This window comes from Pan troglodytes, chromosome 8 (genome assembly GCF_028858775.2).
Source record: "Pan troglodytes isolate AG18354 chromosome 8, NHGRI_mPanTro3-v2.0_pri, whole genome shotgun sequence".
Lineage (NCBI taxonomy): Eukaryota > Metazoa > Chordata > Mammalia > Primates > Hominidae > Pan > Pan troglodytes.
In genome coordinates, this window is record NC_072406.2 from 108848594 (window position 1) to 108865522 (window position 16929).

At 45.2% G+C, this 16929-nt stretch overlaps 1 non-coding gene across 1 annotated transcript; it reads left to right on the forward strand.

Moving 5' to 3' along the window:
- Positions 1 to 11685: 11685 nt before the first annotated feature.
- LOC112204622 (U6 spliceosomal RNA) lies at positions 11686 to 11792 on the forward strand. The gene has a single exon (XR_002938296.1). It is a non-coding gene; the product is annotated as a U6 spliceosomal RNA (small nuclear RNA).
- Positions 11793 to 16929: the final 5137 nt, after the last annotated feature.

Here is a 16929-nt window from a genome sequence, read left to right on the forward strand (position 1 = left end):
GCTCATTATTATGCTAATTGGCATTTCCTTGAATACCAGTGGGATTAAGAATCTTTTATTTTCTTTTCTTTTGAGACGGAGTCTTGCTCTGTCACCCAGGTTGGAGTGCGGTGGCCCAATCTCGGCTCACTGCAAGCTCCACCTCCCGGGTTCAAGCCATTCTCCTGCCTCAGCCTCCCAAGTAGCTAGGACTACAGGCGCCCACCACCAAGCCCGGCTAATTTTTTTGTCTTTTTGTAGTACAGACGGGGTTTCACCGTGTTAGCCAGGATGGTCTTGATCTCCTGACCTCATGATCCTCCCGCCTCGGCCTCCCAAAGTGCTGGGATTATAGGCGTGAACCACTGCACCCAGCCAAGAATCATTTCATATTGCCTATGATTTGCATTTTTTTTCTGGAAGCGCCTGGGGACATGCTTGCCAAATTCTAATTGGATTGTCTGGTTTTTTTTTATTGGTTTGTAAGAGCTAAGGTATGTTAGCAACTTTTCTCCTTTGTCATATATATTCTAAGTATTTACCCTAGCCTATCATTTGTCTCCTGACTTATTATTTCTTTCACTATATAAATATGTTAATTTTTCAAAGGTGATGCATGACTTATTGTTAGATGTGACTCTTAGGGTTTCTGAGTTTCATCTTCTACTTCAGAAGGTCTTTTTTACTTTACAATTTTATAAACAACTTCTTACATTTGTATCTAATATTTTTATTTTTTACATTTAGGCTTTTAATCCATCTGGAGTTTATTTTTGCGTATGAAGTGGGGTAGAAGTGTAACTGTTTTCTTCCAGATGGATAGTCAGTTCTGCTAGCACCATATATTAAGTAAACCATCCTTCCCCCTCTGAATGAAATGTCATCTTTATTTATATCAAGCTCCCATTTGAATTTGTTTCTGGATTCCTTATTAGATTCTACTTGTATTGTTTATTTCTGTGCTATATATATACATATAGTTTTTATTATAATAGCATTGTAGTAAGTTTTATGATGTAGTATACAAGGTTGAATTATGTTTGACTGCTAGCAACAGATATAAATAACAGAGGTTTACACAAGAAGCAATTTTATTTCTTTCATGTAAAAGAAGTCTGATACAGGGTCGGGTGTGGTGGCTCACACTTGTAATCCCAGCACTTTGGGAGGCCCAGGCCGGTGGATCCCCTGAGATCAGGAGTTCTAGACCAGCCAGGTCAACACGTGAAACTCTGTCTCTATTAAAAATACAAAAAAATTAGCCAGGTGTGGTGGTGCACACCTATAGTCAGTCCCAGCTACTCAGGAGGCTGAGGCAGGAGAATCACTTGAACCCAGGAGGTGGAGGTTTCAGGGAGCTGAGATCTTGCCACTGCACTCCAGCCTGGGCAACAGCGTAAGACTCGGTCTCAAAACAAACAAACAAAAATAAGTCTGATATAGGATGCCCAGGATTGGCATGGAAGAACCATGCTTATCAGGAGCCCAGACTGTCAGGCCTCTGAGCCCAAGCCAAGCCATCGCATCCCCTGTGACTTGCACATATATGCCCAGATGGCCTGAAGTAACTGAAGAATCACAAAAGAAGTGAAAAGGCCCTGCCCTGCCTTAACTGATGACACTCCACCATTGTGATTTGTTCCTGCCCCACCTTAACTGAGTGATTAACCCTGTGAATTTCCTTCTCTTGGCTCAGAAACTCCCCCACTGAGCACCTTGTGACCCCCGCCCCTGCCCCCCCAGAGAACAACCCCCTTTGACTGTCATTTTCCATTACCTTCCCAAATCCTATAAAACGGCCCCACCCTTATCTCCCTACGCTGACTCTCTTTTCAGACTCAGCCCGCCTGCACCCAGGTGAAATAAACAGCCATGTTGCTCACACAAAGCCTGTTTGGTGGTCTCTTCACACAGATGCGCATGAAATTTGGTGCAAGAACCCCCACCCCTTCTCCGTGTCTCTACTCTTTTCTCTGGGCTTGCCTCCTTCACTATCGGTAAGCTTCCACCTTCCATTCCTCCTTCTTCTCCCTTAGCCTGTGTTCTCAAAAACTTAAAACCTCTTCAACTCACACCTGACCTAAAACCTAAATGCCTTATTTTCTTCTGCAATGCCGCTTGACCCCAATACAAACTCGACAGTAGTTCCAAATAGCCAGAAAATGGCACTTTGAATTTTTCCATCCTGCAAAATCTAAATAATTCTTGTCGTAAAACAGGCAAAAGGTCTGAGGTGCCTGACGTCCAGGCATTCTTTTACACATCAGTCCCTTCCTAGTCTCCTTGCCCAGTGCAACTCGTCCCAAATCTTCCTTCTTTCCCTCTGGCCTGTCCCCTCAGTACCAACCCCAAGCATCGCTGAGTCTTTCTAATCTTCCTTTTCTACAGACCCATCTGACCTCTCCCTTCCTCCCCAGGCTGCTCCTCGCCAGGCCGAGCTAGGTCCCAATTCTTCCTCAGCCTCTGCTCCTCCACCCTATAATCTTTTTATCACCTCCCCTCCTCACACCTGGTCCGGCTTACAGTTTCGTTCCGTGACTAGCCCTCCCCCACCTGCTCAGCAATTTACTCTTAAAAAGGTGGCTGGAGCCAAAGGCATAGTCAAGGTTAATGCTCCTTTTTCTTTATCCCAAATCAGATAGCGTTTAGGCTTTTTCATCAAATATAAAAATCCAGCCCAGTTCATGGCTCGTTTGGCAGCAACCCTGAGATGCTTTACAGCCCTAGACCCTAAAAGGTCAAAAGGCCGTCTTATTCTCAATATACATTTTATTACCCAATCTTCTCCTGACATTAAATAAAATTCCAAAAATTGGAATCTGGCCCTCAAACCCCACAACAGGACTTAATTAACCTCACCTTCAAGGTGTACAATAACAGAAAAAAGTTGCAATTCCTTGCCTCCACTGTGAGACAAACCCCAGCCACATCTCCAGCACACAAGACCAAACACCTGAACCGCAGCAGCCAGGTGTTCCTCCAGAACCTCCTCCCCCAGGAGCTTGCTACACGTGCCGGAAATCTGGCCACTGGGCCAAGGAACGCCCGCAGCCCGGGATTCCTCCTAAGCCGCGTCCCATCTGTGTGAGACTCCACTGAAAATCAGACTGTTCAACTCACCTGGCAGCCACTCTCAGAGCCCCTGGAACTCTGGCCCAAGGCTCTCTGACTGACTCCTTCCCAGATCTTCTCGGCTTAGTGGCTGAAGACTGACACTGCCCGATCACCTCGGAAGCCTCCTAGACCATCACGGACGCCAAGCTTCGGGTAACTCACAGTGGAAAGTAAGCCCGTCCCCTTCTTAATCAATACGGAGGCTACCCACTCCACATTACCTTCTTTTCAAGGGCCTGTTTCCCTTGCCTCCATAACTGTTGTGGGTATTGACGGCCAGGCTTCTAAACCTCTTAAAACTCCCCAACTCTGGTGCCAACTTAGACAATACTCTTTTAAGCACTCCTTTTTAGTTATCCCCACCTGCCCAGTTCCCTTATTAGGCTGAGACAATTTAACTAAATTATCTGCTTCCCTGACTATTCCTGGACTACACCTGCATCTCATTGCCGCCCTTCGTCCCAATCCAAAGCCTCCTTTGCGTCCTCCTCTTGTATCTCCCCACCTTAACCCACAAGTATAAGATACCTCTACTCCCTCCTTGGCGACCGATCATGCACCCCTTACCATCTCATTAAAACCTAATCACCCTTACCCCACTCAACGCCGATATCCCATCCCGCAGCACGCTTTAAAAGGATTAAAGCCTGTTATCACTCGCCTGCTACAGCATGGGCTTTTAAAGCCTATAAACTCTCCTTACAATTCCCCCATTTTACCTGTCCTAAAACCAGACAAGCCTTACAAGTTAGTTCAGGATCTGCACCTTATCAACCAAATTGTTTTGACTATCCACGCCGTGATGCCAAACCCATATACTCTCCTATCCTCAATACCTGCCTCTATAACCCATTATTCTGTTCCAGATCTCAAATATGCTTTCTTTACTATTTCTTTGCACCCTTAATCCCAGCCTCTCTTCACTTTCACTTGGACTGACCCTGACACCCATCAAGCTCAGCAAATTACCTAGTCTGTACTGCTGCAAAGCTTCACAGACAGCCCCCATTACTTCAGTCAAGCCCAAATTTCATCCTCATCTGTTAGTCATACTCCTATTCACCGTTCTCAACTACTCATACATGCCCTGCTCTTGTTTACACTGCCGGTTTACACTGTTTCTCCAAGCCATCACAGCTGATATCTCCCAGTGCTATCCCCAAACTGCCACTCTAAACTCTTGAAGTAAATAAATAATCTTTGCTGGCAGGACTATGCTGAATCTCCTTAGGCACTCTCTAATTAGATGCCCTAGGTCCTCCCAATTCTTAGTCCTTTTATACCTGTTTTTCTCCTTCTCTTATTCCATTTAGTTTTTCAATTCATACAAAACCATATCCAGACCATCACCAATCATTCTATACAACAAATGTTTCTTCTTACATTCCCACAATATCACCCCTTACCACAAGACCTCCCTTCAGCTTAATCTCTCCCACTCTAGGTTCCCACACCGCCCCTAATCCCGCTTGAAACAGCCCTGAGAAACATCGCCCATTCTCTCTCCATACCATCCCCCAAAATTTTTCGCCGCCCCAACACTTCAACACTATTTTGTTTTATTTTTCTTATTAATATAAGAAGGCAGGAATGTCAGGCCTCTGAGCCCAAGCCAAGCCATCGCATCCCCTGTGACTTGCACGTATACGCCCAGATGGCCTGAAGTAACTGAAGAATCACAAAAGAAGTGAAAAGGCCCTGCCCCGCCTTAACTGATGACACTCCACCATTGTGATTTGTTCCTGCCCCACCTTAACTGAGTGATTAACCCTGTGAATTTCCTTCTCCTGGCTCAGAAGCTCCCCCACTGAGCACCTTGTGACCCCCGCCCCTGCCCACCAGAGAACAACCCCCTTTGACTGTAATTGTCCATTACCTTCCCAAATCCTATAAAACGGCCCCATCCCTATCTCCCTTCGCTGACTCTCTTTTCGGACTCAGCCCGCCTGCACCCAGGTGAAATAAACAGCCATTTGCTCACACAAAGCCTGTTTGGTGGTCTCTTCACACGGACGTGCATGAAACAGACTTCTTCCATTATATTCTTAACTGTGGTTTTCACTCTTATGATCTCCTCATGCTCCAAGATGGCTGCTGAATCTCCAGCCATAAATCCCTTATTCCAGGTAGGAAGCAAACAGAGTAGGGAAGGGCCAAAAGGGCACAGGCCAACTGTCTGCCTCCTTTTTAAAAGCTTTTTTGAAACTCTCACCTAACAGATTTATTTATACTCCCATCTGAAAGGGAAGCAAGGAAATAAAGTCCTTTGGATGTTAAAAGGCACCTAGTTAGTCTCAGCCACATCTAGTTAGGTAAACCCTCCCCATCCCCATTCTTTTTTTGTTAATTGGTTATTCTCAGACATTTATGTTTTTTAATTAATAAATGTTTTAGAATTAAGGAAAAATAGAACAGATAGTACAGAGTTTCCATATATCCTGCCCGCTTCTCATATAACCCCTCCCACCACACAGTTTTCCCTATTTTTAACATCTTGCATTAGTGTAGTACGTTTATTACAATTAATGAATCAATATTGGTACATTACTATTAACTAAGGTCCATAGTTTACATTAAGATTTACCCTGTATTGTATACTTCCATGGGTTTTGATATATGTATAATGTCATGTGCCCACCATTACAGTATCAAACAATCATTTTGCCACACTAAAAGTTCACTGTGCTTCATTTATTCATCCCTTCCTGAACACTCCTGAACTCCTGGCAACCATTAATCATTTTATTGTCTCTACAGTTTGTGATATGGTTTGGCTCTCTATCCCCACTCAAATCTCATCTCAAATTGTAATCCCCATGTGTAGACGGAGGAACCTGGTGGGAGGTGATTGGATCATGGGGGTGGTTTCCCCCATACTGTTCTCGTGATAATGAGGAAGTTCTCACAAGATCTGATGGTTTTAGAAGTGGCAGTCTCTCCTGCGCACTCTCTCTCTCCTGCAGTCTTATGAAGAAGGTGCTTGGTTTCCTTAGGCCTCCTCAGACGTGTGGAACTGTGAGTCAATTAAACCTATTTTCTTTATAAATTACCCAGTCTTAGGTAGTTCTTTATAGCAGTGTGAGAACAGACTAATACAGTTTGCCTTTTCCCAAATGTCATACAGTATGCAGCCTTTTCAGACTGGCTTCTTTCACTTAGCAATATGCATTTAAGTTTCCTCCATGTCTTTTCATGGCTTAAGAGCTCACTTCATTTATCATTTAGTAATATTCCATTGTATGGATATACTATAGTTGGTTTATCCACCTATTGAAGGACAGCTTGATTGTTTCCAGCCTTTGGCAATTGTGATTAAAGGTACTTACGAACATTTGCGTGGAGGGTTGTTGTTAGTTTTTGTTTTTCAGGGGTTTTTTTGAGGCAGGATCTCACTCTGTTGCCCAGGCTGGAGTGCAGTGGTAGGATCATAGCTCACTGCAACCTCAAAACCTTGAACTCCTGGGCTCAAGCAATCCTCCTACCTCCTGAGTAGCTAGGACTATTAATTTTTAAACTTTTTGTAGAGATAGAGGCTTGCTACGTTGGGCTCAAACAATCCTCCTGCTTGGCCCTCCCAAAGTGCTGGGATCACAGGCCTAAACCACAGCACCTGGCCTGTGGGCAGACTTTTATGTGGACATAATTTCAACACAATTGGGTAAATACCTAGAAGCACAATTGCTGAATTATACAGCAATTTGCAGTCCCCTAATGACATATGGTGTTGAGTATCTTTTCATATACTTATTTGCCATCTGTATATCTTCTTTTGTGAAGTGCCTATTTAGGTATTTTGTCCATTTTATAATCGGACTGTTTGGGGGTTTTTTACTGTTGAATTTTAAGAGTTCCTTGTATATTTTGGATGCAAGTTCTTTGTTTCTCAGGTGCATGTCTTGCAGAAATTTTCTCCCAATCTATGGCTTGTCTTTACAGTCTGAACAGTGTCAAACTTTCACAGAGCAGTCGTTTTTTGTTTTAATGAAGCCCAACTTGTCAATTTTCTTGTTTCATGCGTTGTGCTTTGGTGTTATATCTAAAAAGTAATAGCCAAACCCAAGTAACCAAGCTTTTCTCTGATGTGAGCTTCTCAAATTTTGATAGGTGTGTGCTTTACATTTAGATCTATAATCCATTTTGAGTTACAGGCATACCCTGTGTTATTGCACTTCACTTTATTGTACGTCTCAGATTTTGTGTTTTTTTACAAATGGAAGGCTTGTGACAACCATGCACTGAGCAAATCTATTGGTACGTTTTTCCAACAGCATGTGATCACTAGTGTCTCTGTGTCACAGTTTCATAATTATTGCAATCTTTCAAACTTTATTTTATGGTTATATCTGTTATGGTGATCTATGATCAGTGATATTAGATGTTACTATTGCAATTGTTTTAGGGCACCCAGAACTGTGCCCATATAAGATAGTAAAATAGTTTGTATCTTTCATGGAATTGGTTAATTTCATCTAAGTTTTCAAATTTGTAGGCATAGAGTTTGTTCATAATATATATATTTTTTGAGACGAAGTCTCACTTCGTTGCTCAGGCTGGAGTGATCTCAGCTCACTGCAACCTCTGCCTCCTGGGTTCAAACAATTTTCGTGCCTCAGCCTCCCAAGTAGCTGGGATTACAGGCACGCATCGCCACGCCTAGCTACATTTTTGTATTTGTAGTAGAGAGGGGGCTTCACTATGTTGACCAGACTGGTCTCGAACTACTGGCCTCAAGTGATCCACCTGCCTCAGCCTCCCAAAGTGCTGGGATCAGGTGTGAGCCACCAGGCCCAGCTGCTTTATTATCCTTTTAATGTCCGTGAAATCAGTAGTGATGATTCCTCTTCTATTTTCCTCCTTCCTTCCTTCCTTCTCTTTCTCTCTCTCTTTCTTTTCAGGGTATCACTTTGTCACCCAGGCTGTAGTACAGTAGTGCCATCTCAACTCACCACAGTCTCAACCTCCCTGGTTCAAGCAATCTTCCTGTCTCAGCCTCCCAAGTCGCAGGAACTACTTACTGTACACCAAGATGGGGACTACTACCGTGAGCCGAGATTGCACCACTGCACTCCAGCCTGGGCAACAGAGAGAGACTCCATCTAGAAAGAAAGAGAGAGAGGGAGAGAGGGAGGGAAAGAAAGAGAGAGAGAGAGGGGAGGGGAGGGAAGGGAAAGGAAGGGAAGGGAAGGAGGGAGGGAGGAAGGAAGGAAGAAAGAAAGAGAGAAAGAAAGAAAGAAATTATGTTTTTGAGACGGAGTCTCACTCTTGTTGCCCAGGCTGGAGTGCAATGGCGTGATCTTGGCTCATTGCAGCCTCCGCCTCCCGGGTTCAAGCGATTCTCCTGCCTCAGCCTCCCCAGTAGCTGGTATTACAGGCATGTGCCACCACACCCGGCTAATTTTTCTACTTTTAGTAGAGATGGGTTTTCGCCATGTTGGCCAGGCTGGTCTTGAACTCCTGACCTCAGGTGATCTGCCTGCCTCGGCCTCCCAAAGTGTTGGGATTACAGGCGTGAGCCACCACACCCAGCCAAAATAATATTTTTAAAATTAAGATAATTCTATCTACAAATGCAGAAAAGACTCCTGTTTTAGCTGTAGACTGCCTTGGTCCAGGGTACCGCAAAGCCTAGTTTAAGAGTCACTGCCAGGTCACACGTCATAGGTCCGTCACACACACTCAGCAGCCCTTCCACCGAGGCAGCCCTGACCTTCTGTTGAGCCTTGCCCCTTGGGCCATCCTAGGCCTCCAAGAGCTGGCCATATGGGTAGGCCCAGATTCTCATGGGGGTCCCCCTACGCATGGTAAGTGAGAAAGAAATCAGCTTTCTCTCCTGGGCAGCCCATGGACTTTGCCGGGGGATGAGGGCTCCTCTGTGAACTGTGAGGGAGCTGTTGCCTCCTGAACCCTTCCCTGGAGGGTCTCCTTCCTCTGGGACTCTCTCGCCTCTGTGTCCCTTCACTAGCAATTGGTCTTGGGTCCTGACAACAGGGATCAGGGCTTGGGGCTATAAATTTTGTGTGTACATGATGTCTTCCTCATCTGGCATTTTCTACCTTCCGATGTCCTTAAAGTCCACATATGACTTGCCTAATCCAGAGCTCCTTTTCTATTTAGAATTTCTGCAAGCCTTTCCCACCCCTTCTTCTGTAACCTCCATTAGCTTAGGCACACTTCCCTTTCCCAGGTTGGCCAGCCCTCTGGCAGAAGTCCCTCAACCATCAGCCAATCCGAGTCTGGCAAGGCTCATGATTTAAAATAAATATATACATAGACATAGATGATGTAGATATAGGCACAGGTCCTTCTATTAGCGCTTGTTTTTCATCATTCTAAGGAATCCTCAACCACATAGACAGTTGACTAGAAGACCTCACACATATGCATTGAAATTTCCTCCTGGATATGTCACTTCCCTCAAATTGTTCAAGCTCCCAAGAAGCTGTACAGGAAAGAAAGGGTCCCGGGTTTCAGGGTTGGAGAACTCAGCAGGGTGTCCCACGGATGTTTCGACACTTCCCGTTCCCCTTCTGGGCCCTGCGCCTGCCCTGAGCTGCAAAGTCGCCCAGAACAGCCACCTCTCCCTGCCTCACTGACTGCAGCTCTGCCCAGCAACATCTCCTTCCTGGCTCATGAGGCAGCTCACTCCCTAAAAACCTCCCCTAAACCCCCTCCGTGTCCCTGCAGGGTCCTTCTTCCCCCATTTCCCCTGTCCACACACACTTCTCTCACTTGTCCCCACATTCTATTTATTTTTCAGTTTATTGTGGTTACTGATTTACTTTTTCTTAAATTTTTATTTTATTTGTTTATTTATTTTTGAGACAGAGTCTCGCTCTGTCACCCAGGCTGGAGCGCAGTGGTGCGATCTCAGCTCACTGCAACCTCTGCCACCTGGGTTCAAGCAATTCTCCTGCCTCAGCCTCTTGAGTAGCTGAGACTACAGGCGCCCACGACAACACCCAGCTAATTTTTGTATTTTTAGTAGAGACAGAATTTCATCATGTTGGCCAGGCTGGTCTCAAACTCCTGACCTCAGGTGATCCACCCACCTCAGCCTCTCAAAGTGTTGGGATTACAGGCGTGAGCTACAATGCCTGATTCCCTTATTTTTTTTCTTTAGAGAAATAAGGTATTGCTCTCTCGCCCAGGCTGTAGTACAGTGATGCAATCACAGCTCACTGCCACCTCAAAATCTTGGGCTCAAGCCACCTTCCTGCCTCAGCCTCCCGAGTAGCCGGGACTACAGACACACACCAACATGCCAAGCTAACTCAGTTCATTTTTGGTAGAGACCGGGTCTGGCTATGTTGCCCAGGCTGGTCTTGAACTCCTGGCCTCAAGCAATCCTCCCACCTTGGCCTCTCAAAATGCTGGGATTACAGGCAGAATGCACCATGTCTGGCCTTGTTTTACTTTTTAATGTAAAACTAATATATATTTATCATGAAAGAGGAGGGGCTGGGCACAGTGGCTCATGCCTGTAATACCAGCACTTTGGGAGGCTGAGGCGGGCAGATCACAAGGTCAGGAGTTCAAGGCCAGCCTGGCCAATATGATGAAACCCTGTCTCTACTAAAAATACAAGAAGTATCTGGGCATGGTGGCGCGCACCTGTAGTCCCAGCTACTCCAGAGGCTGAGGTGGGCGAATTGCTTGAAACCGTAAGGCAGAGGTTGCAGTGAGCCGAGATCACGCCACTGCACTCTAGCCTGGGCAACAGAGCAAGACTCCATCTCAAAAAAGAAGCGGGGGGAGGGGGGAGAGAGAGAGAGAGAGAGAGAGGAAAGGGAGGGGAGGGGAGGGGAGGTAAAGCAAGCCCTAGATGAGGAATTAACTAGTTCTGGATATGGACTGTGTTGGTGGGACCAGCTTAAAGACAGAAGAAAAAGAATAGAAAAACTCGCTCCATCTCCTTTAGTGTTCCCTGCCTCCCCAGAAAAATATACTTTCTTAAAGGTGCAAATGAAAATTGTGAACCCAATGCTGGCTATGATCTTTTTGAGGTCCACTGAGCAACGCAATATTCTCCTTGGGTTAAATTTGTGTTACATTTATCTGAATCGATTGAAATTCAAGAAACTATAGGCAAAAAAGTATTTAATACTCAGTGGAGAAAAATTAAAACAGCAAAGTCAAAAGTCAAAAATAAAAATAAAAATAAGCCGCAGTCTCCTCAGTGAGCAGCAGCACCATAACAAGACAATACATTCAGGCTTTCTTGATGCTTCTATATAAACAGGTCGACAGTCTGTCATCTGTAATTCCCCCAGGCAAAAATCCCTGGAACCACAAGGTTGTTTTGTTTTTGTGTTTGTTTTCCAAGTTTGTAGTGAATTTATTTGGCTGCACCACCTGATCCAAACTGATGTGGTGCTATTTATATTCTTTAGTTATCTCACTTAATGTGAATACTCGTATGTTTCACTGCAGAAATATTAATGAATTTGGCTGTTGTGAGTTGCTACTTCAAGCACACTAAGGATGTTCCGTAATTATGCACCTTTGTAAAATCTGAAAAAGTTTGAATCACAAAATACATTGACCCCCAAGGGTCAGAACAGTGGACCTGAATACTTAAAAGAAGTGACGATAGTGCTCACTGCGGCAGCCCATATACTAAAATTGGGACAATACAGAGAAGATTGGCATGGCCCCTGTGCAAGGATGACATGCAAATTCACGAAGCATTCCATATCAAAAAAAAAATTGTTTTAGGCCGGGCACAGTGGCTCATGCCTGTAATCCCAGCACTTTGGGAGGCCGAGGCGGGCCGATCACTTGAGGTCAGGAGTTTGAGACCCACCTGATCAACATGGTGAAACCCTGTCTCTACTAAAAATACAAAAATTAGCTGGGCGTGGTGGCGGGCCCCTGTAATCCCAGCTACTCGAGAGGCTGAGGCAGGAGAATCTCTTGAACCCGGGAGGCGGAGGTTGCAGTGAGCCAAGATCACACCATCGCACTCCAGCCTGGGCAACAAGAGTGAAACTTCATCTCAAAAATAAAATAAGATACAAAAATTAGCTGGGCATGGGGTCATGCACCTATAGTCCCAGCTACTTGGGAGGCTGAGGCACGAGAATCACTTGAACCTGGGAGGTGGAGGTTGCAGTGAGCTGAGATTGCACCACTGCATTCCAGCCTGGGTGACAGAGCAAGACTCTGCCTAAACATAATAAATAAAATAAAAATGTTAAGAATTAAAAAAAAAAGTGATGATAAAACAGTGATGCTGTACAGCATCTACATGTTCTAGGTACTGCCAAGCACTTTGCATATATTAATCAAATGTTTGTAACAATTCTATAGGGTAACTACTATTACCTTCATCTGCATTTTACATATGAGGAACAGGATTACATTGTACCTACTGTTTCACGCTTGCTTTCTGCACTTAATATGTCTTGAACATATTTCAATTGAGTGAACATTCATCCACAGCATTGTGGCTGCATCATGCCCTGTTGTGCGGCTGTGCTATCATTTCACCTGTCCTCTGGTACTGGACACTTAGGTTGCTTCCATACCCTTTCTTTTTGGTGCATTTCTCTGTGAGACCCTTCAGTAGAGGCTTGTGAGTCATCCCTCTCAAACCTTTGATCATGAGAAGACAGCACACCCCAGTGGCTACTGGCTCCTTGAGAGGAAGCTATATCTTCCTACCTCTTGACCATTTCCCTTTTATTTTTTATTTTTTCCTATTCTAACAGAAATGTGCTCGTTCTTTGTATATCTCTGCCTAATCTCCCAGCATCTGAGAGATCCATTTTGCCATTGCTAGGGCAGGATCTGAGATGGCCAGCATCCCTCACTTCAGGCAACACGGCCTCTTTGGTTTCCTACCCTGATATCCTGTCGGTTCTACTGACCTACTTCCCTCTCTGTGTGACTTGGTTTCAGAAGGTTAGTATGTCGTCGGTGTGAGGTCTGCATCCCTATTGTCTGATGCTACATATTTAGTTGAATGGGTCCTCTCTTGATGTCTTTTAATCTTGGTTCTTTTCCCAGAGTTGCCACTAAAATTGTCCCATGCCACTTGTATTAGTTCCCTGTGGCTGCTGTGACACATTACCACAAATTTCATGGCTTAAAACTACACAATTTTTTTTTTAATTTTCAGATAAGGCTTCACTCTGTCACCTAAGCTGGAATGCAGTGGTGCAGTCTTGGCTTACTGTAACCTCTGCCCCCAGACTCAAAGTGATCCTCCCACCTGAGCCTCCCAAGTAGCTGGGACTACAGGCGCATGTCACCATACCCGGCTAATTTTGGGGGGATTTTTTTTGTAGAAATAGGGTTTCGCCATGTTGCCCAGGCTGGTCTGAAACTCCTGGGCTCAAGCAATCTGCCCACCTCAGTCTCCCAAAGTGCTGGGATTATAGACATGAGCCACCAGGCCTGAACCAGATGTTTATTCTTTCACAATTCAGGAGGCCAAAAGTCTGGAATCAAGGTGTCAGCAGGACAGCACTCCCTCTGAAGGCATGGAGGACAATCCTTCATTGCTCCTTCCAGCTTCTGGTGGCTCCAGGAGTTCCTTGGCTTGTGGCTGCATAACTCAGATCTCTGCCTCCCTCCTCATATCACCTCTTTTCCCCAGGTCTCTCTTCTATGTCTCTTATAAGAACACTTGTCATTGGATTTAGGGTCCATCCAGATAATCCAGGATGGCCTGGGCGTGGTGGCTCATGCCTGTAATCCCAGCACTTTGGGAGGCCAAGGCAGGCAGATCACCTGAGGTCAGGAGTTCGAGACCAGCCTGGTCAACATGGTGAAACCCTGTCTCTACTAAAATTAAAAAAAAAAAAAAAAAATACAAAAATTAGCCAAGTGTGGTGGCACACACCTGTAATCCCAGCTACTCCGGAGGCTGAGGCAAGAGAATCACTTGAACCTGGAGGTGGAGGTTGCAGTAAGCTGAGGTCGTGCCACTGCACTCCAGCCTGGGTGACAAGAGCAAGACTCCATCTCAAAACAAAACAAAAAAAAACCCAACAGATAATCCAGGATGATCTCACCTTGGGATTTTATCTGCAAAGACCCTTTTTCCAAATAACGTCACATTCACGGGTTCCAGGGGTTAAGATGTGGGCCACGTTTTTGTGAGCGACCATTCAACCCACAATAATATCACTCTTCCCAAGTCTAGGGATTCGTTTTTGGGAGCGACCATTCAACCCACAATAATATCACTCTTCCCAAGTCTAGGGATTCGTTTTTTCCCCTTCACACTCTCCAGGTGGGACCTCTCGCTCTCTCACTTCCCATCCAGGACAGCCTATCCCCCTAGGAGATCTGTCAGTGGATCTGTGTGGAGTTAGACTATGGGTATGAGAAAAATGGTTTCTTTCTTCTGCTGAACCATAAAAGAATCCCAAACCAGTCCTTTCACATACATTAAACATATTTTCTTCATCAAATTGGGTGTTGTTACTTATACTAAAACTATGGGCAGTTTTTCTTTACCCCCAAAATCAAAGTTTACATTTCAAGGAGGAGAGAGTTCTTTTTTTGAGTGCTTAGAATACAATAAGTGCTGTTACACTATCTTATTTAACCCTCATAACAACCCTGAGTCTTACAACCCATTTTCTCTTCTTCAGAGAATGGAAAACTGAGGCTCAGAGAGGTTAAGTAACTTACTAAAAATCACACAGTAAATAGAGGGATACAGCTATGTCAACCCCAGAGCTTTTTGGTTCTGTCTCTACACCAAACTGCCTTTGGGAATTTTCCAGATGAGGTGAGTGCAGCACAGAGACAATAAATGGTACAGAGAAGCCAGGCATGGTGGCTCAGGCCTGTAATCCCAGCACTTCAGGAGGCCAAGGCAGGAGGATCTCTTGAGCTCAGGAGTTTGAGATTAACCTGGGCAACATAGTGGGACCCAGTCTCTAATAAATAAATAAATAAATGGCACAGAGGTCACTTAGCTAATGATGGCAACAGGAACAGAAGCTTGCTCAACTCCCAGTAATTTGCTCTTTCCCCCATACCATATTCTTGGCTTAGAACATAAGGTATCATTTGGGCTGACAGAAAGACACACATCCTGATTAAGCTCAGAAAGAACCTGAACTTTGGAGTGACAGCCCAAGTCTATTCCAGTTCCTCTGCCTGGTAACCAATGCTCCTGCTTGGCATCTCTGACACTCAGTGTCCTTATCTGCAAAATGGTGTAATCAGGCATCCACCTCTTTGCATCACTGTCAGGACTAGGGAATGCGTGCTGAAATAGATGGTATGTAGAATGTGTTCCACAAACAGCAGCTATGACAACTATTCATATTTCGATTGCATGCCTCTTCAGAAGTAAAAGGTTTTTTTAATGATAAAAGAAAAAGTAATTCATGTTTATGGTAAAGAGTATAAAGCCACACCTTCCCCATCCCAAAAGATCCCAGACCTCATCCTTGAAGGTGGCTATTGTTAACAGCACCTTTTGTGTGGTTCCACAAATTTTCTACACGTTTGGAAGTATATATATATTCGTCACACAAATAGGATCATAGAAGTTCACTGCTTACTTTTTTCCCTAAGTAATTGTCCCAGTTGTGCTCCCCAGGAAGCAAACTCTGAGAAGGAATTAAGTGTGCACGGCTGGGCGTGGTGGCTCACACCTGTAATCCCAGCACTTCGGGAGGCCAAGGCGGGCAGATCACTTAAGCCCAGAAGTTCGAGACCAGCCTGGGCAACATGGCAAAACCCCATCTCCACAAAAATTACAAAAATTGGCCTGGTGCAGTGGCTCACACCTGTAATCCCTGCACTTTGGGAGGCCGAGGCAGGTGGATCACCTGAGGTCAGAAGTTCGAGACCAGCCTGGCCAACATGATGAAACCCCATCTCTACTTAAAAAAATACAAAAATACAAAAATTAGCCGGATGTGGTGGTGGATGCCTGTAATCCCAGCTACTCAGGAGGCTGAGGCAGAATTGGTTGAACCTGGGAGGCAGAGGTTGCAGTGAGCGGAGATTGCACCACTGCACTCCAGCCTGGGCAACAAGAGCGAAATTCCATCTTTAAAAAAAAAAATAGAAAAATTAGCCAGGTATGGTGGTACATACCTGTAGTCCTAGCTATTCGGGAGGCTGAGGTGGAAGGATTGCTTGAGCCCAGGAGGTCAAGGCTGCAGTGAGCCGTGATCACACCACTGCACTCCAGCCCAGGCAACCAAGTGAGACCCTCTCTCAAACAAACAAACAAACAAACAAAAAGCATGTGTGCGATGCATGCTTACCAGGGAGTGCTCCTGGAAGCGCTGCCTGTGGAAGGAAGGACAGAGGGAAAAGTCCGGATGCTCGGACAGCCTGGGAGGTAAATGGACCCTCAGAAAGCCCTGGGCCTTTCCATCCCCACTGCTGTCAGTGGACCAGCCTGGGCTGGGCATGTCCTTGGGCATCTTTGAAGGGGATGACAGTAAAGGGCTTTCTGCTCTCCCTGCTCCCATCTGCCCTGGTGTGCTCCTGGCCGACTTGTCTAACTGCTGAAGACCCAGGCTCTGTCGGTGAGTCTGGCTTCACTAGGCTGTGTTACTTTTAAACCAGTTTTATGTGAGTTTTTATTGTCTGGGGAGAGTCACCATTACCTTTTCTTCTTCCCCTTTTGACAGCAGAACTTCTCTGGTTCCTCTTTGGCTGCAACCTGAGGTAAAAGGTTATAGGAAGGGAAAGGATGAAGCCCTAGACACATTTCTCTGACAAATATCGAAAACAGAAAGCAGATAAGGATTCCCATCCGGTAAAAGACAAGCACAGAGAGTCATTCACACACGTGACAATGGGCCCATTCTAGCCACTTCCCCTTTTAATAATCTTTTAGTATTTTCCTTTGTT